At 41.6% G+C, this 25,511-nt stretch overlaps 1 protein-coding gene across 1 annotated transcript in view; it reads right to left on the bottom strand.

Moving 5' to 3' along the window:
- Window positions 1-19,343: 19,343 nt before the first annotated feature.
- CEP128 (centrosomal protein 128) overlaps window positions 19,344-25,511 on the bottom strand; it is a 466,370-nt gene continuing 460,202 nt past the window's right edge. Inside the window, exon 27 of the mRNA XM_025391920.1 lies at window positions 19,344-20,773. The gene's annotated coding sequence lies outside the window, so the exon portion shown is untranslated. The remainder of the gene's footprint in view (window positions 20,774-25,511) is intronic.

A 25,511-nucleotide genomic window follows, 5' to 3' on the forward strand; every position in this document is an offset into this window, starting at 1 on the left:
ATTAGATAGGATACTCGCTAAATAGGCTGCGAAGAATGCCAGCCCTGTTTTACAAATGGAGGCCTAAGTGTCATGAGTCCCAGCTTCTCCCCATGCAGAAAGAGCAAGAGGAAGCAGTGGACTTGCACTCAAAGCCACACATTCCACTCATTTCTTAAATGTGCATTTGTGAGCTCACACATCAATAGCAGTCTTGTTAAGCATGTGGAAACAAATAGAATACACTGTGAACACTGGTGGTTGTGATAAGAATTTAACCTGTTTCATAAAGCAACTGCAATGGGACAAATTGTATGCAAGTAAAAACTATCTCATTGACGCCAGACTCACCTGACCCCTCTTGTCCTCTTGGAGTTGTAAATACCTTCCCAGATTGATGGAAATGTGCTAGAACAGACTGTAGAGACAGAAGCCCCAAACTCTTAGTCTTTATATGCCCCTGTTCCTCTGTTCACACATCTCTTTTCACTCTGATTGGTTTGTGGCTCTCTCTCACTGCTCCTTGCCTTTGAAATCTTCTCTAGTCAGCAGTTCTCAGGGTTAATCTCTCCAACTTCCCCAGAGCTTCTACGCACATCCTGGGCATGTATGTGTATTTCCAGTGGCCCAAAGTGACAGTCTGTGGTAGATAGCTTCTTCCAACTCCTTTTCCTGGAGACTTGCTTCTCCTTTGCATGGCTTGTCTTGGCTCTTCTAATAGGCTAAGGGAGGTAATCTATTCTCTTTACCCACAAGTTATAAATCATAATGTGGTTCTGTTTTAGAGGGGTGGTCTGTATGACTGGCATATTAACTGCCAGAAAGAAATCTCAGGTTCCACATTTGAACCTCTACCTCATCTTCCAAGTGAAGTACTACCAAAAAAATATGATTTACATTATTGCCTTTTCTCTTTGTCACCTTCCTACCCAGATTAGCAATATTTTCCTTTCTGAATCGGATTTTTTTTTTCCTTTTTTCTTTTGTGTCTTGTATAGTTTCCTTTAACACAGTTCACACTACGGGTTGTTTTCTGAAAAAAAAAATTCTTTTATTCTTCATTTCCCACACCATATAGGTTCATATTACAGAATGACCTTATATGACTTCCAAGGAGTAATAACTAGAATAATTTTGTCATTTCCACTTCACTTCTTAAGTTCACAAATGAATGCTTAGGTCAGATTCTGTCATAAAAGGCGAAGGGAGTTTCCAAGTTCCTTTATTTGTGTGAAACTTTATTTATCCATTATTGGGTAAAAGCAAGAGAGGAGGTTAGGAAATCTTTAGCTATGCAGAGCTTGCTGTTATGCTGTTATAGGATTGTTGAAGTGGCAGATATCCAATATGCCATTTTTGAATGTCATCATGATCATTTCTGATCACCAGAAAGTGATAGCATTATTACTTAACATGTAATTGAGTTTTATAGCCTTGGTCTATACACAGAGATGGCAAGAACATCTTCTTAAAATCATGTTTAATTGAGCTTAACAGATTTCTGCCTAACAGATAAATATCAGCTTTCCCTGAAGTTCTTCATTTTCATGAATTTCAATTAGTGATGAGATTTAACATTTTCAACAATAAATTCATAACATCCTAAGTTTAATCTGTTGAAATCTTGAAACAGACTAACTCATGCCTCCCTCCCAATTTCTCTGGATGGAGATGTAGTGAATGTCCTCTCAGAATTCTCAAACACTGAGTTATTTTTGAGTCAGAACATTTCCACTGGTTGCCCTTGGGTAGATATGCAGTATTATCACATTACCTTTGAAATGTCTCTAGACTGTGACCCACATTCTCAGTAAGGCAACTATATATGAACACCTTGTTCTCCATCAACTTTTTTTTTTTTTTTTTAAATGACATCTCCCTTGAGTATCTGGTCACTTTGTAAGGTCTCCATCCATTGAGTTGAGTACATGTGATACATATGTCTGTAAATTGGATGGATATTTTCTTTGCTCAATTTAGAAGTACCAAGAACTTTATTAATATATCCCCATATATTTCAGTTGTAAAGTTCACAATATTGTCCTAGAGAATTACATTTATCAGTGTTTCTTGTATTTTTTCTTCTTACTCTGCACCCCAGTTATACATACGTATATGTTTTATATTTTATAGTTAAAAATATATTGTCTATCTATCTCTCTAACTCACAATTCAGGCTTTGATAAAAGAAATGCTTCACTTAAATACAAGATCTTGATATTCATCATTACTCTCTGTGGATACAGATCTTGGTGTGCTTGCTTGCTTTCTTTCCCTTCCCTCCCTCCCTCCCTCCTTTCTTTCTCTTTTTCTTTCTTTCTTTTCCTTCCTTCCTTCCTTCCTTCCTTCCTTCCTTCCTTCCTTCCTTCCTTCCTTCCTTCCTTCCTTCCTTCCTTCCTTCCTTCCTTTCTTCCTTCCTTCCTTCCTTCCTTCCTCCCTCCCTCCCTCCCTCCCTCCCTCCCTTTCTCTCTCTTTCTTTCTTTCTCTCTCCTTCCTTCCTTCCTTCTCTCTCTCTCTCTCTCTCTCTCTCTTTCTCTCTTTCTCTCTTTCTCTCTTTCTTTCTTTCTTATGGAGTTTTACTCTTGTTGCCCAGGCTGGAGTGCAGTCACGTTATCTTGGCTCACTGCAGCCTCAGCCTCCTAGGTTCAAGTGATTCTCCTGCCTCGGTCTCCCAAGTAGCTGAGATTACAGGCATGTGTCACCACCTCCGGCAAATTTTTTGTATCTGAAGTAGACTCGGGGTTTCGCCATGTTATCCAGGATGGTCTCGATCTGACCTCAGGTGATAAGCCCACCTCAGCCTCCCAAAATGCTGGCATTACAGGAGTGAGCCACCGCGCCCAGCTGTATCTTTCATAATAATATTTTTCACATGGGCTGTCTGAAAAAAATCTTAAGAAGTCATTGTCTCATTGTCTTGTCCTACCATCTCCAGATGCCCAAACCAGTATTCAGAAGCAGGTTTAGCTAACAAAGGCTTCAAATGTTTTGTCTACCCCAAGATACCTTCCTTTTAATCAAGAATGAAACTAAATACATTTCTAAATGGCAGGTTTCCAGATACCCTTGATGGGACTGGGGAAATTGGGGTAGAAATATTGCCAGTGCTTTGAAAGGGACACAATGAAAGAGGCAAGATAGCTTGCAACTTTAATGACTGAAATTATTCCAATTAATAATAGTACTTTCATATGTTTTTTCTAATATTTACCCTATAAGGTGGGTATTGTTCACAAATAAGGAAGCTGAAGCTCCCAGTTATTATGTGACTTGTTCAGGGAGACAGGGCAGAGAAGTGGTCGAGCCAGGTCTGTCAATGCCCATGCCTACCCACCTGTTCCTGTACAAAGACCCTGTCAGAAGGTGCTGAGGAAAGGATAAGTGAGAGCTAAAAATATCCAAGTATCAGCTACAAGTAATTTGGGATTTTTATAGGAAAAAAAGTTGGGACCAGAAAATATATCTGGAGAACCTAAAAACTCCCCTCTCAACATTTTCCTAAAATCTGAAAAAAGTGAAATAGTATAACAGAAAGAGCAGGGAATTAAAGTCAGAAAGCACTGCATCAAAGTCTGCTACTGCCTCTTATTATACTTCCTTGTACCTTGAGTAAAAATACATAGTGTTTTGTATCCATGTTCTCCCATTGAGTAAAAGAATATAATGTCAACTCCATAGGGCTACTATGAGGACTGAATGACGTAATTTATATGAAAGTCTCAAGATAAGTGTCCTGTTTATAGTGTAAACTCAATAAATGGTCTCTACCTCTCCTTTAATCCATTGTTATAATTTATTTACAACATTTTATTTTATATTATTTTATTTTTTTGAGACAGGGTCTCACTCTGTCACTTAGGCTGGAGTGCGGTGGCATAATCATGGCACACTGTAGCCTCAAACTCCTGGGCTCAAGCCTTAGCCTTAGCCTCCCAAGTAGCTGGGACTACAGGCATGCACCACTATGCCCTGCTAATTAAAAAAAAAAATTGTAGGCCAGGCACAGTGGCTCATGCCTGTAATCCCAGCACTTTGGGAGGTGGAGGCGGGCAGATCACGAGGTCAGGAGATTGAGACCATCTTGGCTAACACGGTGAAACCCCGTCTCTACTAAAAATACAAAAAATTAGCTGGGCATGGTGGCATGTGCCTGTAGTCCCAGCTACCCAGGAGGCTAAGGCAGGAGAATCGCTTGAACCTAGGAGGTGGAGGTTGCAGTGAGCCGAGATCGCACCACTGCACTCCAGCCTAAGCATCAGAGCAAGACTCTGTCTCCAAAAAAAAAAACCCCCCCCCCCCCCAAAAAAAAACCCAAAGACACATTTGTAGACATAGTGTCTCATTTTGCCACCTAGGCAGGTCTCAAACTCACGGCCTCAAGAGATACTCCTATTTCAGCCTCCCAAAGCACTGGGATTTGAGGTGTTAGCCACCGCTCCTAGGCTGCAACCTTTAAATAGCTGCAAAGGAAGAGGCTTTTCAAGTCTGTAACTACATATACCTAAATGAGTGCTAGACAACAGCTGTACTACCTTGGTTAAGAGCATCAGTTCTAAGTCGTAGCTGCCAGTTCAGATCCTGGCTCCTCCCTTTACAAATTTTGTGATCGTGGCCCACTGGCTCAACACTACTGTGTGTCAATATCCTTAGGGAAAATACTGGCACTTAGGTAGTGAGATTTTCTGAGATTCAATCAAATTCATTAATAAAAGTAAAGTGCTTAGTACAGTAGCCAGAATTCAGTAAGCTCCATAAATGCTAGCTGTTATTACTAACCAAGCACATAATAGATTTAGAAGAATCATTCTCAATAGGGTTGATTTTGCTTCCAGAGGACATTGAGCAATACCTAGAGACATTTTTGGTTGTTGCAACTCAGTAGGAAGCTGCTCCTGGACTCTAGATTGTAGAGGTCAGGGATGCTGCTAAACATCCTAAAATATACAAGACAGCCTACTCCACAAGGAATAATTCAGTCCAAAATGTCAATAAAGCTGAGGCAGAGAAATACTGAGCTAGAAAAATCACCCTTAGTCAACAAAGATCTTGAGATGTTTTCTCCATAGAGCATTAGATACCACTAACCAAACATTGCTGGCAAACTAAATAACCCTATGAAACTGTACCCCATCCAATACCAAGTAAGCTAATGCTGGAGAAAGTCAAAATGATAATTGGATATATGGAAGTATAACACTCTAGTATGTCTTAGAGTTATTTAAAAATACTCCTTTGAAAGAGTAATCTTTATTTCTAATTAGAATCACTTTTCTAAAATTTATTGAATAGAATTCTGAGAGTGATGAGCAAGGATATAAAAAAGCTTTAGAGACTACAGGTCCTATCAAAATTAATGCTTGCAAATTCATCTAGATTTCTTCTCCCACAGGACCCAGCAAGAAAAAATGGTGTGCTTATAATGGATACTGGGTAGGAGAAAAAGTAGCCATGACTTTTCATGCTTCTTTATATTTTCATCCTCCTCAACCTAGCCTGGATAATTTTTGAGTGGTGGGATTATTTAAAGAAAGGTAAATGAGAAGGTCTCAAAGTATCTTTTTCCTTGCAGTCCTGATCTCTTAAATTTAGCCAGAGCTCTAGCTGAGAGGATTCCTTATCCATCCTTTCTATGAGCTTCTCTGTATCTCCTCCAGCTTGTGTTGAAGAGAGTATATTCTCCACTTGAACCAAAACCTACTAAGATCAACAGAAACACTTTCTTCATTAAAAAATAGCCTCTGAAGTCTGAAGTTCCATAAGGAACACATCATTGGCCCTGAACTTCATTACTTGAGAACTGATCATTGGTGCTCAGGGAACTGCTAAGTAACAGTGAGATCCTTTTCCTTCTTCAGTCTTGGTATGGAGGTACTGGTCAAACACAGAACAGGGTTCCAGTGATGACACATGAAAAGGTATGACTCCTTTCTTATGCTTGCAGGTGAGATTCACAACAGAGGCATATATATATATATATGCATGCAGAATGTGCTCACTGTTGTCTACCATAATGTTAGAGGAGGACTCTATAATACACCAATTATAGTGGGCTTATTAATGGTGCCTAAAGAAATCATTCCTGTATTAGTCCATTCTCACACTTCTATAAAGATACTACCCGAGATGGGATAATTTATAAAGAAAAGAGGTTTAATTGACTTACAGTTCCATACAGCTGGGAAGGCCTCAGGAAACTTACAATCATGGTGGAAGGAGAAGTAGACACTTTGTTCTCAAGGCAGCAGGAAAGAGTGTGTGTGTGTGAGCGCAGGAAAAATTACCATTTAAAACCATCAGATCTCATGAGAATTCACTCACTATTACGAGAACAGCAATAGTGAGTGGGGGACATGGGGGAAACCACCCCCATAATCCAATCACTTCCCTTCCCTGACACTTGGGGATTATAGGTACCTCCCTCTACATGTAGGGATTACAATTTTAGTTGAGATTTGGGTGTGGACACTGCCAAACCATATCATTCTGCCCCTGGCCCCTCCAAATCTTGTGTCCCTTATACATTTTAAAACCAATCACGCCTTCTCAACAGTTCCCCAGTGTCTTAGCTTGTGGGAGTTCAGTCAGGCTGGTGGGAAAAATTTTAAAGATAGTTGTAAGAAAAAGACACAAACCTTCTTGGAAGGCAATGGGGGTTGGCATAAGCTCTAGTAATAGATCAGGCTGAAGGCAGTGTGATCCTTACCTTAAGTTAATTACTTAGGGTGTAGAGTAGTTTATCTGAATAGCTTGTTTACTCCGGTGGTCCTAAAACCATCCTTTGATAACTGTGGGTGCATAATTGCTCTCTACTTGGAAGGTGAGCAATGTCAATTACCCTCTAGTGGTGTTTACTCAAGACCTTTGTCATTTATGCTGAATAAAAGCAAGCTTCTTTGCTGGCTGATCAGGCCATGGCTCAACTCTTTACAGCACTCTCCTTGGTGTCTGTAGGTGGCCCGGACCCTTAGCTGGACTGACAGGCAAAATATCTGTGTCTGTGTAGGTTATTCATCTGTCATTGGATCTGGGTCTGGGGACAGACCCCCACAGCTGGCGTCCCATGTGAGGAATGCTGCAAAGGATCACGACGGGTGCCCCAAAAATGAAGGTGAAAAGGACCACGCAGTCAGTGAGTCAGTAAGTCAGTGGTGCCTGCTTGGCATTTCCAAGTTCAGGGAGGGGGGATTTGTTCAGGCTGAGGTTTCTTCACGGGACAACAGTTATCAGCTCAACAGAAACAGTATATAAAAGTATTGAAATCGCTGCTTAAGGCTAGTGGAGCCAGGGTTTCGCAGGCTCAATTAAGGGACCTAATGAAAACTGTTGTAACCCATAATCCATGGTTCCCAAAAGAAGGAATGCTAGATGTAGAGTTCTGGGAACAAGTGGGAAGAAATCTTAAACAACATCAGGCATAAGGTCTATGGGTCCCAGTATCATCTTTAACATATGGGCCTTAGTAAGGGCAGCTTTGGTCCCATTATACACAGAAGAGCCTAAAAAGGCGAAGGAAGAGGAACCGTCACATACTTTACCACCCCCGAGTTCCTCAGCCCCGCTACCACTGGGGAGAAATAACAAAGAGGAAACGGAGGTCTCGCCTGAGCCTCCTCCTCCAATAAATAGGAAAAAAGACAAGAGACACGCTCCAGCTGTGGGACCTTGTGTTAAGCAAGCAGCATTAGAAGGGGAGCTTTCAGCCTGCCTGGTAGTGCAAGACCGACAAGGCAGTCAGGAACATGAATCCATTTCTTGTAATGCTTATAAAGAGCTAAGAAAAAGCATTAAAGAAAATGGAGCCACTAGCCCATTTACAAAAGGAATGACTGAGGACTTGGTAGACAACTTCCATATGACCCCATGGGACTGGTCAATGCTAGCTAAAACAACCGTGGAGCCTAGCCAATACCTCCTTCGGAAGGCAGAATACAATGAGTTGTGTGACCAACAAGCCAATGAGAATCAGGCAGGTGGGCAAGACATAACAGCTGCTACGCTCCAGGGGAGGGGTCCCCATGCCGATGTACAACAACAACTGACTTTGATCCCCAGGCCTATGCTCAAGTGTCTTTGTGCGCTCTCAGGGCTTGGGACCGAATTCCCAAAAGCAGAGTTCAACAGGGATCTTTTATAAAATTCAACAAGGGCCTCAGGAGCCATGTGTTGAGTTTATCAATCAGTTAACCCAGGCAATTAAGAGACAAATTAGTCATGCCCAGGCCACCGGTATCTTATTGGTGCAATTGGCTTTTGAAAATGCTAATATGGATTGCCAGCAAGCAATGCAGGCAATCAGAGGAAAGGCAGCCACAGTTGGGGAACTTATATGAGCATGTCAGCTGGTGGGAACTGAGACACACAAAGCCAAAATATTGGCTATGGCATTAAGGCCTCCTAAAGTAAAAAGGGAGAGAAGCCAAAGTTGTTTTCTATACGGAGAGCCAGGTCATATGAAGAAGGAATGCCCCCATAGTAGAGACCAAAATAACTCAGGGAAAGAACCCCCTTCTATATGCCCCCAGTGTAAAAAGGGGAAACATTAGGCAAATCGATGCAGGACAAAATTTGATAAAAACGGAAACCCTGTAAGTAACCGCATGGGAAACTTCATGAGGCCCTGCTACAAACAGGCAATGCCAGCAGCTTTCCTCTGTCAGATGGAAAGCCCACAGTCCGCTCTCTCAGAGCAGGCACCACTGGGAACGCAGGACTGGACTTACTCTGCCCCAGTGAATTAGTGCTTAAAGAAGGAGAAGACCCTAAAAGGGCTGCAACCGGGATCTGGGGCCTGCTGCTTCTGGGAACAGTGGGATTAGTCCAAGGATGGTCTAGCCTATCCGGTAAAGGAATTAATGTGCTCATCGGGGTAACTGATAATGATTACCAAGGTGAGATATTGGTGATGATGGAATGTAAAGGTCTGCATATTCTTCCTCCTGGATCAAAGAGCTCAGGTACTGATTTTACCATACTAGGTCCCCAAAGCCCACAGAAAGGAAAGGGGAAAGGGAAGTTTTAGAAGCACAGGAGCCACAGGAGCATATTGGAATCAATTAATCACTGACCGGAGACCCATGATTACCTTAAAAATTGGAAATAAGAATTTTACTGGCTTATTGGACACAAGGGCAGACATTTCAATTATTAGTGATCAAAACTGGCCAGAAACTTGGCCCTGGGTCAATCAGAAACAAAAAATTGTTGGCATTGGGGAAGTACACACGGCCAAGCAGAGCACGTGCCCCCTAACATGTTGCAATTCAGAAGGAAGAAAGGCAGTTATACAACCTCTAATCATGCCCATCCCTGTTAATCTTTGGGGAGGGGACCTATTAGCTCAACTGGGCGTCATTCTGCAGACCCCTTTCTAACAAAGGCCACTGTTATTATTCCTCCCCTACCCTGATGTGGCTCTTTCAAGATCCTATTTGGCTAGAACAGTGGCCTCAGAAGGGAGAGAAATTACAGAGGGCCCATGAATTAGTTGAAGAGGAATTAAAAGCTGGGCATGTGGAACCATTTAATAGTCCTTGGAATTCACCCATTTTCCTCATTCCCAAAAAGTCTGGGAAATGGAGATTTTTGCATGACTTATGTGCTATTAATGTCAATTTGCAACCCATGGGACCCTTTCAGCTGGGGCTCCTTTCCCCCATGGTGATTCCTCAAGATTGGCCTATAAACGTTACTGACTTAAAGGAATATATATATATATATAATACTTTAAGTTCTAGGGTACATGTGTACAACATGCAGGTTTGATACATAGGTATACATAGGTATACATGTGCCATGTTGGTTTGCTGCACCCATCAACTCATCATTTACATTAGGTATTTGTTCTAATGCTATCCCTCCTCCAGTCTCCCATCCCCCAAGAGGCCCTGGTGTGTGATGCTCCTTGCTCTGTGTGCAAGTGATCTCATTGTTCAATTCCCACCTATGAGTGAGAACATACAGTGTTTGGTTTTCTGTCCTTAAAGGACTGTTTTTATATGATTTCCCCAGCAGAACAAGACAGAGAAAAAATTGCATTTACAATACCAGCTATCAATAATGAAATGCCAGCTTGTCAATTTCATTGGGAAAGTGCTTCCTCAAGGAATGCTAAATAGTCCTACCATGTGTCAGTATCATGTAAATCAAGCTTTGCTACCCAGTAGAAAAAAATTTCCTGATTGCAAGGTTATTCATTTTATGGATGATATTCTACTGGCAGCCCCAATGGATCCAATGCTTTTAGATTTATTTACCTCTGTCATAAAGAATACACAGCTAAAAGGTTTAATCATTGCACCTGAGAAAGTATAGATGTCTTTTCCTTGGAAATATTGTGGGTACATACTAACTTCCCAGTCAGAAAGACCTGAAAAGGTAAAATTAAATATTAGCAACTTACACACCTTAAATGATGATCAGAAATTACTAGATGATATCAGCTACCTCCGCCCCACTCTGGGTTTATCTGTGGATAAGCTGCAAAACCTGTTTTCTATCTTAAAGGGCAATACAGCCCTAGATTTTCCCAGATATTTAACCCCTGAAGCAAAAAAGGAAACAGAACAAACCATCTCTCAGAGGCAGCTAGATCGCATAGATCCAGTCTACTCAATTCAACTGTTTATGTTTCCCATCAAACACTCCCCTAAAGGGTTAACTGCAGACCCCAGGATTGTGCTTTCTAGAATTTTTTTTTTTTTTTTTTTTCTCACATACCAGGACTAAAACACTATTTCCCTATATCCAGTTACTTAGTAAAGTCATCTATTCAGGCTGCAAATAATGCAGTCAGTTGCTAGGTTATGATCCTGATATCATCAGGATTCCTTTAAGTAAAAAGCAGTTAGAAGCAGTATTGCCCTTATCGATGCAAATAGCACTCTCCAATTACACAGGACAAATAGAGCATGTCCTTCCTGCTGATAAACTCCTTCATTTCTTATCTCATACTCCTGTGATCTTGCCTACACAAATAGTTCACTCCCCCATACCTAATGCTTTAACACTGTTTACTGACGGATCTGGTAAGTATGGAAAGGCAGCAGTCTGGTGGAGATGACATAATTCATTCACTTGATCTGGATTTACTAGCACTCAAAGAGCTGAGATTGGAGCCCTGGTATTGGCCTTGGAAACTTTTTCCACTCAGTCCATCAATATTGTTAGCAATTCTGCCTATTATGTTTATTTATTGCAGAACCTTGAAACAGCCCTAATTAATTTCACTCTGGAGCCCACCCTATGTGCTCTTTTTCTTTGACTTCAGCAATTGCTAGATTAATGTATACATCCTATTTTTATCACACATATTTGAGCCCACAGTTCACTGCCTGGCCTATTGGCTTATGGCAATGATCAAGCAGACCTTCAGGTTATGATATCACTGCTTGACCAAGCCACCCAATCGCATCAATTTTTCCACCAAAAGTGGAGACACTGACGAGTTGATGGGTGCAGCACAGCAACATGGCACAAGTATACATATGTAACAAATCTAAACAATTTCAACTTACCCAGAGACTAGCTAAACAAATTATCCTGCAATGCCCAGATTGCCAGCTCACAGGCACATCCCCACCTTCAACAGGTATTAATCTTAGAGGACTAGAACCCAATCAGTTATGGTAAACAGATGTTACACACATCCTTGAATTTGGAAAACTTAGATACATACGTGTATCCATTGATCCCAATTCTCACTTAATTAGTGCCCATGCTTTGCCTGAAGAGTCCACCCAATATGTCATTAAATATCTTCTTTTAACTTTTGCATTTATGGGAGAGCCCACAAAAATTAAAACTGATAATGGTCCAGTATATGCCAGCTCACAATTTCAACAATGTTGTCACATGTGGAATATCCAATATTCCACAGGCATCCCATATAACCCCCAAGGACAGGACATAGTAGACTGTGCCCACTCCACCCTTAAAAATATGCTCAAAAAACAGAAAAGGGGGAGTATGGGTAAAGACCCTGCAACACTACTAGCACAAGCCTTATTTACCCTTAATTTTTAAAATTTAGATGACAAATTTCAATCAGCCATAGAAAAGCACTTTGCTAAAACCTCTCAAGACATAAAATCTGCAGTTTTATGGAAAGATATAAACAGTAACATATGGTGTGGTCCAAATGAATTATTAACTTGGGGAAGAGGGTATGCTTCTGTCCGCACCCCCTCAGGTCCTCTTCGGATTCCAGCCCTATGCATCAAACCATACCATGGCATGGCCAGGACCCAACCTGGTACCAGAAATGAAGGAACTGACCTTACAGGACCCACAGCCCCAGACGATGTGGCTTCCGTGGAAGACACAAGCCCCGGACATCACCTGGGGTATGCTGAAGAGGACAACTCAGGAACAAATTCTGCTCCAGACACAGACACCATTCACTTCAGATAATTTGTTTCTTGCTATGTTCTCTGTTGTACATTGCAATTCACATAGAGTATTGATCCTTTTTAGGCCCCCACTTTGTCTGTAACCTGTACCTGCTACACTCTATTGGGCTCGTATCTTAGATCCGCCTTTCTTAGTCCTGTCACCTAGGCTTTAATAACTCGACTGCTTGGCTAGGAGGGATAGATTTACCCCTCTGTGGGATCCCTCACTAATGGCACACATTGGACCAAGATGCCAGATAACACTATGTATCACTCTGATATCCTCCCACTATGTGTAAGTTATAAAGGTTCTAACCCTTACTGTGTACCTGCAACACAATTATGGCTACATCATGGCAAAAGAAATGCCTTAACAGTCTCAGCTGCAGGTAGCCTTAAACCGGGTAATGTAATCAGTGTTGCTTTCCCAAACATTCCTTCCTGTGCTCAAGAACAAAGCCAGGAAAGTAATGGATTCCACTTTAGCTGGGAGGTCTGTCATGGGGGACAAGCCCGTAGCCTCCAGTTAGGCAATGGTAACACCTTAGACTGGAGCCCTCATGGCCATTTGCAGGGCAGCCTTACTGATGTCCACATCCATCATGCATCAATCACAGTTTCATAGCCTTGTCCCATTCCCTTATGATTTGGGCCAATGGGGGGATGGGATATTCCAGACCCCAAGTAAAGTCCATGCCACCCCAAGACACTTTATGGTGCCTGGGACATCTTAGTACCTCCTTTGACACTTGGCATGGGACATATCATAATTCCAGTAACAACTATACTAATACCTTTATTCATAATCATACTGATCAGTGCCTTATTTGCATTACCCATCCATATGTTTTCCTTATGGGAACTAATATTTCCACTACACCCCAAAACTCCACGTTTGTGACCCAGGTGCAGGGACAGGCTTGGTTTGCCTCATGTATCACTAATTACAATATATCTAATTCAAATATTACTAGTGTCATGGTATTAAGGAGACAATCTGAGGCATTCCTATCAGTCAATTTGACATGTGATTGGCAAGGTTCCTCTGCCCTTGCCACCTTAGAACGTACCCTCTCCCAGGTCAGACCCAAAAGATTCATAGGCACACTTACAGCCTTTATAGTCTCGGCCACAGTCATCCTAGCAACTGTTTGTATGGCTGTAGCATCTATTACTGAATCAGTAAAAATGTTGTTTCTGTACATAGTTTGCCCAAAAATGTGTCTAATGAACTTCTCTTACAGCAGGGTACAGATCAAAATATTCTTGGCTGGACGTGGTGGCTCACGCCTGTAATCCTAGCACTTTGGGAGGTCAAGGCGGGCGGATCACAAGGTCAGAAGATCGAGACCATCCTGGCTAACACAGTGAAACCCCGTCTCTATTAAAAAAAATACAAAAAAATGAGTTGGGCATGGTGGCAGGCACCTGTAGTCCCAGCTACTCTGGAGGCTGAAGCAGGAGAATGGTGTGAACCCACAAGAGTGAGCCAAGATTGTGCCACTGCACTCCAGCCTTGGCAATGAGTGAGACTCCGTCTCAAAAAAAAAAAAGAAAAAAAAAAGATTCTTGCACGTCTGCAAGCCCTCGAGGCTGTCTTGGAATATGTGGGGGAGTGACAAGATGCACTGGCATTCTGTCAACAATTAAACTGCGACTGGGAGCATAAACATATCTATCTGTGTCACTTCTCTACCATGGAATCAATCAATACATAGTTGGGATGAGGTGAAACAATACCTCTGGGGAACCTTTCATGACAATTTAACAGCAGATGTAAAGCAACTTAAAACTAAAATTTTAGAATTCCTTCACACAATACATCTACACACCCAACAAACAGCCATATGGAAGGGTATGCAAGATCATCTCTCCTGGTTAGATCCCTGCTCCTAGGGGTTACTCTTTGACTGGAAAAGAATGTTGCTAATTATACTCATGATTGTCTTATGTTATTTGCTAATACTAGGATGCAAAGCTGGAATAAGAGCAATGACCACCTCGCTAGACAGACTTGTTGCTGCACACATCTGTACTCTTCAGTCAACAGAACCCGATGTAAAGAACAGAAAAGGGAGAGATGTGGGATTTCAGACAGACTGGTGGTGTATCTGGAATTTATTCCTTCTGGTGGTTTGTTGGTCTTGCTGACTTCAAGAATGAAGCCGCAGACCTTGGTGGAGTGTTACAGCTCTTAAAGGTGGCGTGGACCCAATAAATCTTGGACAGCAAGATTTATCGTGAAGAGCAAAAGAACAAAGTTTCCACAGTGTGGACGGGGACCCAATTGGGCTGCCACTGCTGGCTGGGGAGGCCGGTTTTTATTCCCTTATTTGTCCCCACCCACATCCTGCTTATTGGTGCATTTTACAGAGTGCTGATTGGTGCATTTACAATCCTTTAGCTAGACACAGCGCACTGATTGGTGCATTTTTACGGAGTGCTGATTGGTGCATTTACAATCCTTTAGCTAGACACTGAGTGCTGATTGGTACGTTTTTACAGAATGCTGATTGGATAGGCAGAAAAGTTCTCCAAGTCCCCACCCGACCCAGGAAGTCCAGCTGGCTTCACCTCTCAGTGGGAAAAATTTTAAAGATAGTTATAAGAAAAAGACGCAAACCTTCTTGGAAGGCTGGTTGGGGGCTGGTTTCCATAAACTCCAGTAATAGATGAGGTTGAAGGCAGCCTAATCCTTACCTTGAGTTAATAGTTTACGGCACAGATACAAAGGAATGTAGAGTAGTTTATCTAAATAGCTTGTTTACTCATGTGGTCCTAAAACCAACCTTTGATCAACCAAGGGTGCATAATTGCTCTCTACTCAGGAGGTGGGCAGTGTCAATTACTCTCTAGTAGTGTGTACTTAAGACCTTTGTCATTTAATCTATACTGAATAAATGTGAGCTTTGCTGGCTGATTGGGGCCACAGCTGCAACTCTACAGCAACCTCCTTGGTGTCTGTAGGTGGCCCGGATCCTCAGATGGACTGATAGGCAAAATATCTGTGTCAGTGTATGTTATTCATCCATTGTTGGGTCAGGGTCTCTGAGACAGACCCCCACATTAACTCATTCAGTATTAACTCAAAGGTCCAAGTCCAAAGTCTCATCTGAGACAAGGCAAATCCCTTTCACCTATGAGTCTGTAAAATCAAATACAAGTTAGTTACTTCCAAGATACAGTGGAGGTACAGGCATTGGAAAATGCTCCCATTCCAAATGGGAGAAATTAGCCAAAAACAAAGGAGCTACAGGCCTCACACAAGTCTGAAATCCAGTGGGGGACAGTCATTACATCTTAAAGCTCCTAAAAAATCTCTTTTGACTCCATGTCTCACATCCAGGGTATGCTGATACAAGTGGTAGGCTCCCACAGTCTTGGGCAGCTCTGCCCCTGTGGAATAATCAGGCCCCCTCCCAGTTACTTTGATGGGCTGGCATTGAGTGTCTGTGGCTTATCCAGGCACACAGTGCAAGCTGTCAGTGGATCTACCATTCTGGGGCCTGAGGGACTGTGGCCTTCTTCTCACAGCTCCACTAAGCAGTGCCCCAGTGGGGACTCTGTGTGGGCGCTCCAACCCCACATTTCCCTTTCCACACTGCCCTAGCAGAGGTTCACCATGAGGGCTCAAACCCTGCAGCAAACTTCTGCCTGGACTTCTGTAGCAGGTGTTTCCATACATCCTCTGAAATCTAGGCAGAAGTTCCAAAACTTCAATTCTTGACTTCTGTGCACCTGCAGGCCCAACACCATGTGGAAGCTGCCAAGGCTGGGGATGGCACTCTCTGAAGCAACAGCCTGAGCTGTACATTATCCCTTTTTAGCCATGGCTGGATGCAGGGCACCAAGTCCCAAGACTGTACAAAGTAGCAAGGTCCTGGGCCCAGCCCATGAAACCATTTTTCCCACTAGGACTCCAGGCCTGTGATGGGAGGGGCTGCTGTGAAGTCTCTGACATGCCCTGGAGACATTTTCGCCATTATCTTGGCAATTAACATTTGGCTCCTACTTACTTATGCAAATTACTACAGCAGGCTTGAATTTCTCCCCAGAAAATGGGTTTTTCTTTTCTATCTCATTGGCAGGCTGCAAATTTTCCAAACTATTATGCTCTGCTTCCCTTTTAAACATAAGTTCCAATTTCAGATCATCTCTCTCAAGTTCAAAGTTCCACAGATCTCTAGGGCAGGGGCGAAATCCTGCCAATCTCTTTGCCAAAGCATGGCAAGAGTGACCTTTGCTCCAGTTCCCAATAAGTTCCTCATCTCCATCTGAGACCACCTCAGCCTGGACTTCATTGTCCATATTACTATCAGCATTTTTGTCAAAACTATTCAACAAGTCTCTAGGAAGTTCCAAACTTTCCCACATCTTCCTGTCTTCTTCTGAGCCCTCCAAACTGTTCCAACCTCTGCCTGCTACCCAATTCCAAAGCCGCTTCCACATTTTCAAGTACCTTTATAGTAGTCCCCTATTCCTAGTACTAACTTACTGTATTAGCCCGCTCTTACACTTCTATAAAGATACTACCCAAGACTGGGTAATTTATAAAGAAAATATTTGATTCACAGTTCCGCATGGCTGGGGAGGCCTCAAGAAACTTACAATCATGGCAGAAGGAGAAGCAAACACCTTCTTCGCAAGGTGGCAGGACAAAGTGTGCGTGAGCACCAAAAAAACCTACCATTTATAAAACCATCAGATCTTGTGAGAATTCACACACCATCATGAGAACAACATGGGGGATACTGCTTCTATAATCCAATCACTTCCCTTTCCCTTCCTTGAAACATGGAAATTACAGGTCCTCCCCTTGACATGTGTGGATTACAATTTGAGATGAAATTTGGGTGGGGACAAAGAGCCATACCATATCAATTCTCTAATCCTTGGAATTTGTAAATGTTACCTTATTTGAAAAAAGGATCTTTGTAGGTATGATTAAGTTAAGGATCTTGAGATTTAGGGCATTGTCTTGGATTATCTGTCTGGACCCTAAATAGCATCATTAATGTCCTTGTAAGAGGGAGATCTGACACACAGAGAAGAGTAGAAGGCCATGTGACCAGAGATGCAGAGATTGGAGTAATGCAGCCACAAACCGAAGCTGGAAGCCATCAGAACTCGGAAGAGGCAAGAGATCGATTCTTCTATGGAGGTGATACCTTCATTTCTGTTTGGTGAAACTGATTTTGGACTTCTGGCCTCCAGAACTGTGACAGAATACATTTCTGTTGTTTTAACTCATCTAGTTTGTAATTTGCTTCAGAGGCCACAGGATGACTAACACAGTATACTGCTTATGACTGTGGATTCTCTTCTCACAGGCCTACATCACCCTAACCTGAAAAGGGAAAGAAGGATGTGAAGAAAATAATATAGGAGGAGGAAGAATGAAGAAACAGAGGGCAAGAAAAAGAAGAGACTAGGAAGAGTAGATGAAGCAAGATAAAGTAGAGGAGAAATCTCTTTACTGAATGGTAGGTCATATACAAATTATACTGGGGAAAAGTGAAACTTGGCCCCTAAATTCCACATCTACCTACATGGTGAACATTGAGGGTATGCCTAGGTCCTAAGAGGAATTTGTCTTTAAAAATCTTCATGAATCATTTAACAGTTTTAATGGTAACTGTGATGAGAAAAATTTCAGTAAGCTACATTAAAACTGTTAAATGATTTATTTAACTAAGGGGTCAAAACAGTGACCCCTTAGTCATCAAGCACTTAGGGTTGATTTGGCAATGCTACACATCCTTCAAGATTCTGTTCATAATCTACTTCCTCTATAAAATCTTCTTTGACCTCTACTTTTTCCATTTTCTGAATTTGCATTCCATGCACAGGAACTATGTCTGTTATTTCTGCTCTTCCAATAATAACAACAAAAAGCCCACAGATGCTGCTAAATATCTTAAAATGTACAAGCAAATACTTATGATAGTTTTATATCTCCTCCAGCAGTCTGCATAGAGCAGGACTATAATAGAGTCCTTGTGGTGACTGACGGACTAACCACTATTCTGAGACCAATAATACAGATGGTCTCATCTGTTTCATTTTGTATCTTCTACCTACATATCATACTGTACAATGATGATTGGTATTGAGAATTATATCCCTCAGGCATGTCAGGTCTAAATCATAAAAAAATAGATTGATAAAATTCATTGTCTTGCTAGTTGAGAAAAACTACTCATATATTTTAGGAAGATTTCCAACTGGAAGAATTGAAGCCAGGATGCATTTCTCATCATCCTAATTTAATGCAATTAACTGCAACCCTCAAGTCCCAAGCATTCAAAGCATCCGAAGAATTGCTTTATTAACCAAAGATTCAAAGGGTTAGCCTATAAATATACCTGAAGGTACCTACTTTCTGGTATTGATTTCCCACTGTGTGGCAAGTCTTAGCGTAAACGTGGTATAAAACAAGCTTATTTTTTAGTTAATTATACGTTACCGGCTTCAAATTGCTCAGAGGAAAGTCAGGATTCGTGGGCTTGTTTATATTTTTTACATTGCTCATTTACATCCAGTGTAACTGAAATTGAAGTTCAGTTCTGTAAACTATCCCACAGTATGTACTCAGATAACTGCCCACATGCAAAACATTAGGTACACACAGGGCTAAAGAATTTAGTCAAGAGGCTGGGCACGGTGGCTCATGCCTGAATCCCAGCAAGTGGATTACTTGAGGTCAGGAGTTCAAGACCGGCCTGGCTAACATGGTGAAAACCCATCTCTACTAAAAATACAAAAATTAGGCAGGTGTGGTGGCACGCGCCTGTAATTCCAGCTACTCGGGAGGCTGAGATGGGAGAATCGCTTGAACTCAGGAGGTGGAGGTTGCCGTGAGCCCAGATGGTGCCACTGCACTCCAGCCTGGGTGACAGAGTGAGTCTCTGTCTCAAAAAAAAAAAAAAAAAAAAAAAATTTAATCAAGGACACACCACTGTTTGTAATCCTTCATGATTTTACATTTAATGTTTATTATTATTATTATTATTTTTAAGCATAAGAAAACCAAAGGCACATTGTTGGCATTCCTATCACATCAAAACAATGAATATAAATCACATCATACAAGTAAGAATCAGAAATATAGAGAATGGGAATAAATTAAACAAGGAACTCATTAACATACCTCCAAACAGAAAACTAGGACCTAAAATAATGTAAACCTTAGTGAAACAACAGCTGCTCTTATGAAAATCCATATATTCTAATAGTACAGTATTATAGCCTTTCTCACCTTGGAAAAATTACATTATAGTTATGTGGCCCATATTAAGGTTTCTTTGGGCTTTTATTAATAAAAAAGTATTTCAAAAGGATAAGCTTTTGAAACTTCACATTTAGCTATCCACTAAGTCAAGTTGATTGAGAAAAACTTCCATTTTTTTCCTCTGGCTCTTTTAGAATGTTCCAAAAGAATGATTCAAGGAAACCATAAATAAAAGAAATATGATCAAATTCATAAAATGTAAAGCATCTCCCTATGTTATCTATATATCTAAACCATGATGCAGTAATGTCAGTCACCTGTCCCATGCATTTCTATTTTGATGACCTGAATTAGGCCTGAATAATGAGTATAACTAAAAGGCCCACACAGTACGGAAAGCTTAGCAAGTTCTAAGCAGGGAGGGAAAGGTCCTTGCTTTGGCTGATTTTACCAGGTTCCTCTTTTCTACTTTCCAAAAAGAATCCAATAGGTCATAGTCTGTTTTTCTGTCTGTTAATGATAGTGTGCTTAAAGTTCTACTAGTACTTTCTGGAACTCTTTAACCTCACAGTCATCATGAGAGAACTCTGCCCCTGAAGGGGAAAATAATTTTTCTTCACCCAGGGCCTTTTTCCTTGTATTAATATTAATATCCCATGAGAATATTAGCTCTGGAGGAAAGAATTTGGTGGCAAAATTCCATATTTACTCATGAAATCCACCCCCAACTTCCACTCACACATTTTAACAGAACACTCAAAAGAAAAGCTCCCCATTCCTCCCTCTCTTCCTGGACACTTCCCTTCAGCTTCATTTGACACCCACGGTTTTCCCCCTTTTTTCTGCTTGAATCAAAAAACAATTTTTACTAGCAGAGCCTTCTTTCAGTAGAGTGTACCCTGTATTTGATAGGGCAGAAAAGTATTTAAATTTTTTTTAAAAAATTGCTTGGCATTGGCTGGAGTGTAGAAACAGAAAATGGAGTCAGTTACTGCTTAAGCCCCCAGCATCTAACCCCACTTGGCTGCTCTTTGTTCCCTCTCCTGGGTCACAGAGAAGATAGGCATAGCAAAACCTGACGCACCATCAAGGCTCCATGAGATTTAAGCAGTGTAGTGTGGTTGACAGCTGCCTTCCATCCTTCGTTTCCTGGAAATACTATTTAAAACACCCTCTATGAGAGAGAGAAAAAGACTCATTGGTGCCATTGATTCTTTAAAATAATTTTTTAAAATGACACTTTGCATATGTAGCTGAGTGACAAAACATATGCATTCTAAAGCAACACATACTGTCTGCATTCCAATTTGGGCTCCATGCTTACCAAAATGAATTCTTGGGTAAGTTACTCAATTTCACTGTCCCTCAATTTCCTCATATAAGATACATTCTTGAATGAAAATGATAATAATATTAACCACATAGGGTTGTTGTGAGGATTGAGTTAAAATATTTAAAGCTCTTCTGAATACTGTTTGCATATAGAACATGATACTTGTTAGGTATAGAGTAAACAATATCCCATTTTTTGATACACAGGTAGATTTGAAGACATGCTTATAACAACATATCTATTTCTATGTATCTGAACTGGCATTCAGTAAATATTTGATGAATTAATGCAATCTAACAGAATAAATATGCTAATGCCAGAGTCCAGTGAGCTTTGTCACTCATTGTTCTACAGCTTCTGTGATTTGTTGCTGATTAATAAATAGAGACAGAACCTCAGGGTTTATGGATGAAGTGCATAAGGCCTAGATGGTAAGAAACATTTATGATGAGCCTCTGTGTGCCAGGTTCTAAGGCTGACACTTTTCATGAGCCATTACATATAAGTCTCCTAACAGCTCTTTTACGGCAGATACAATTAGTTCCTTTATAGAAATAAGAAAAATGAAGCTCAGAAATGTTAAGAAAACTACCCCAAATCACACAGTTAGTAAGTTGTGCAAGAGGAAGGATTCTAATCCTACACTATTTTTAAGCAAAGTATAACATGTAAAAAGGAGGTGGAGGGTAGATTATGCAAGTAAAATGATTTTACAGACAGGTCATTATTGAATAAAACATTGAAAAACAAGGTATATTTTTTTTTTTTTTGAGACGGAGTCTCGCTCTGTCGCCCAGGCTGGAGTGCAGTGGCGCGATCTCGGCTCACTGCAAGCTCCACCTCCCGGGTTCACGCCATTCTCCCGCCTCAGCCTCCGAGTAGCTGGGACTACAGGCGCCCGCCACCACGCCCGGCTAGTTTTTTTTTGTTTTTTTTTTTTTTGTATTTTTAGTAGAGACGGGGTTTCACCGTGTTAGCCAGGATGGTCTCAATCTCCTGACCTCGTGATCCACCCGCCTCGGCCTCCCAAAGTGCTGGGATTACAGGCTTGAGCCACCGCGCCCGGCCATTATATTTTCATACTGCTGATAAAAACACACCTGTAACTGGGAACAAAAAGAGGTTTAATTGGACTCACAGTTCCACATGGCTGGGGAGGCCTCAGAATCATGGTGGGAGGTGAAAGGCACTTTTTACATGGCAGCGGCAAGAGAAAAATGAGGAAGAAGCAAAAGCAGAAGCCCCTGATAAACTCATTCAGATCTCATGAGACTTATTCACCATCACGAGAATATCACAGGAAAGACTGGCCCCCATGATTGAATTACCTCCCCCTGGGTCCCTCCCACAACACGTGGAAATTCTGGGAGGTACAATACAAGTTGAGATTTTGATGCGGACACAGTCAAACCACATCATTCTGCCCCTGGCCCCTCCAAACCTAATGTCCTCACATTTCAAAACCAATCATGCCTTCCCAACAGTCCCCAAAAGTCTTAACTCAGTTCAGCCTTAACCCAAAAGTCCACAGTCCCAAGTCTCATGACACATGGCAAGTCCCTTACAACTATGAGCCTGTAAAATTAAAAACAAGCTAGTAACGTCCTAGATACAATGAGGGTTCAGGTATTGGGTAAATACAGCCATTCCAAATGGGAGAAACTGGCCAAAACAAAGGGGTTACAGGGTCCATGCAAGTCATAAATCCAGTGTGGCAGTCAAATGTTAACGCTTCAAAATGATCTCCTTTGACTTCAGGACTCATATCCAGGTCATGCCAGCGTAAGAGGTGGGTTGCCATGGTCTTGGGCAGCTCTGTTCTTGTGGCTTTGCAGGGTACAGCCTCCCTCCCAGCTGCTTTCATGGACTGGTGTTGAGTGTCTGTGGCTTTTCCAGGCACACAGTGCAAGCTGTTGGTGAATCTATTATTCTGGGTTCTGGAGGATGGTGGTCCTCTTCTCACAGCTCCACTGGACAGTGACCCAGTAAGGACTCTATGTGGGGGTTCTGACCCCACAGTTCCCTTCTGCACTGCCCTAGCAGAGGTTCTCCATGAGAACCTTGCCCCGCAGCAAACTTTTACCTGGGCATCCAGGCATTTCCATCCATCTTCTGAAATCTAGGCAGAGGTTCTCAAACCTCAATTCCTGACTTCTATGCACCCAGAGGCTCAACACCACGTGGAAGCAGCCAAGGCTTGGGGCTTCCACCCTCTGAAGCCACAGCCCGACCTGTACACTGGTCCCTTTCAGCCATGCCCGGAGTGGCTGAGACCCAGGGCATCAAGTCCCTAGGCTACACACAACAAGGGGACCCTGGGCCTGGCCCGGGAAACCATATTTTCCTCCTGGGCCTCCAGGCCTGTGATGGGAGGGGCTGCCGAGAAGATCTCTGACATGGCCAGGAGACATTTTCCCCAGAAAATAGGTTTTTCTTTTTTATTGCGTAGTAAGGCTGCAAATTTTCCAAACTTTATGCTCTGCTTCCCTTATAAAACTGCATGACTTTAACAGCACCCAAGTCACCTCTTTAATGCTTTGCTGCTTAGTAATTTCTTCTGCCAGATATCCTAAATCAGCTTTCTCAAGTTCAAATTTCCACAAATCTCTAGGACAGGGGCAAAATGCCACCTGTCTCTTTGCTGAAACAAAACAAGCGTCGCCTTTACTCTAGCTCCCAACAAGTTCCTCATCTCCACCTGAGACCACCTCAGCCTGGACCTTTATTGTTCAAATTGCTATCATCATTTTGGGCAAAGCCATTCAACAAGTCTCTAGGAAGTTCCAAACTTTCCCACATTTTCCTGTTTCCTTCTGAGCCCTCCAAACTGTTCCAACCTCTGCCTGTTACCCAGTTCCAAAGTCACTTCCACATTTTCAGGTATGTTTTCAGCAACGCCTCACTCTACTGGTAACAATTTACTGTATTAGTCCATTTTCATGCTGCTCCTAAAGACATACCCAAGACTGAGAAGAAAAAGAGGTTTAATCGGACTTACAGTTCTACATGGCTGGGGAGGCCTCGGAATCATGGCAGGAGGCAAAAGGCACTTCTTACATGGCAGCGGCAAGAGAAAAATGAGAAAGAAGCAAAAGCAGAAACCCCTGATAAACCCATTAGATCTTGTAAGACTTATTCACTATCAGGAGAACAGCATGGGAAAGACCGGCCCCCATGATTAAATTACCTCCCCCTGGGTCCCACCTACAACATGTGGGAGTTCTCAGAGATACAATTCAAGTTGAGATTTGGGTGGGGACACAGCCAGACCATATTACAAGGCTCATAATTCAAAGATGGTTTGGTCTCTCTTAGCATTAGCTTTGCGAGATTCAGACTATATATTGTCCGCTTTAATCCTGTGCCGAATGTTATTTTATACTTCAACAGTATATTCATAAACTATAGAAATGGAAAGTGACTCAGTTATTCAACTTCCTCAGTTAACAGTAAAGAGCCATGAGAGGTAAAATGGCAGGCTCAGTGTCACATCACAATTAGTGACAGAAAGACAGGATTTCTCTGGACCTAACACTAATCTCCTTACAGTAGTCAGGATAGCCAACCAGAGACTGCAGTTTTAAATCCATCCATTTAGATGTATGTAGATGCTAGTTCACCTTAAATAGCCGAATTCCTACTTTAGTATCTAAATCTAAAAAGGGTATTAGAGTAATTCTTAATATTATCTGGGATGACAAAATAAACACGAATATTCTCTAGTAATAAAAGTAGGTAGACTTAATACTTAGGAGCTTTTATTTTTAAAACCTGACCAAAATTCTGGTATAGCTGTTATCTTGTCAAGGGACAAAGAGAGTTAAATGTAGTTTGGGTGATAGAATACTTTTTTAAAGAAAAAGTGCCGCTCCTTTTTTTTTACGAAGAGAGGAGTTAAAAGCATCCTGTTTTTTCCAGATTGCATTCATTCACTAAATATTTATATTTACACAAACAACTATAATAGCAGAAATGCTACATCCTTTGCACATTTTTCTGATATCTATTACAGAGCTGGGCTTTTAGTAGTCACCGATTGGTGGTGTCTTTTCCTATGTTTAGTATGTTGGATAACTTCAAAACAAAAGTCAGTGATGTTATGTCAGCTACTACTGATGTACTGCTATAGAGACAAAGAAGCATATGGTTCTTGACTATTCCAATGCTTATGTTGTCCAGAAACATGCAGTGTAGTGTGCACTTTCTTAGTTATAATGTCATCAGTAACATGAAGTACAATGGCAGTTTCTTTCATTGTGCATGCACCAGAAGCTTAGAATGAATAGCACTCTTACCAGGCTGACAAGCATCAAGTTGCATTATGGTATCTATACTAAAAAACTGGCACTATCTAACTATAGCATAGGGCCTAGGAAGCTTTGTTAATATGAGTGACAAGACACATGAAAAGCACATTATCCACTGCTTCAACAACAGTGCATCACCCGACATATCAGCTGAAAAAGCCGAACCTTGGGAAGCTCAAACTTTATGACCTAAATTTCAAAATGTGCCAAACATCACTTTAGTAGAAAGGGTTGTGAATTGCAATGGCAATGTAGAGAGAGAGGAAATAGTA

Source organism: Theropithecus gelada, chromosome 7b (assembly GCF_003255815.1).
Source record: "Theropithecus gelada isolate Dixy chromosome 7b, Tgel_1.0, whole genome shotgun sequence".
NCBI classification, from domain to species: Eukaryota; Metazoa; Chordata; class Mammalia; order Primates; family Cercopithecidae; genus Theropithecus; species Theropithecus gelada.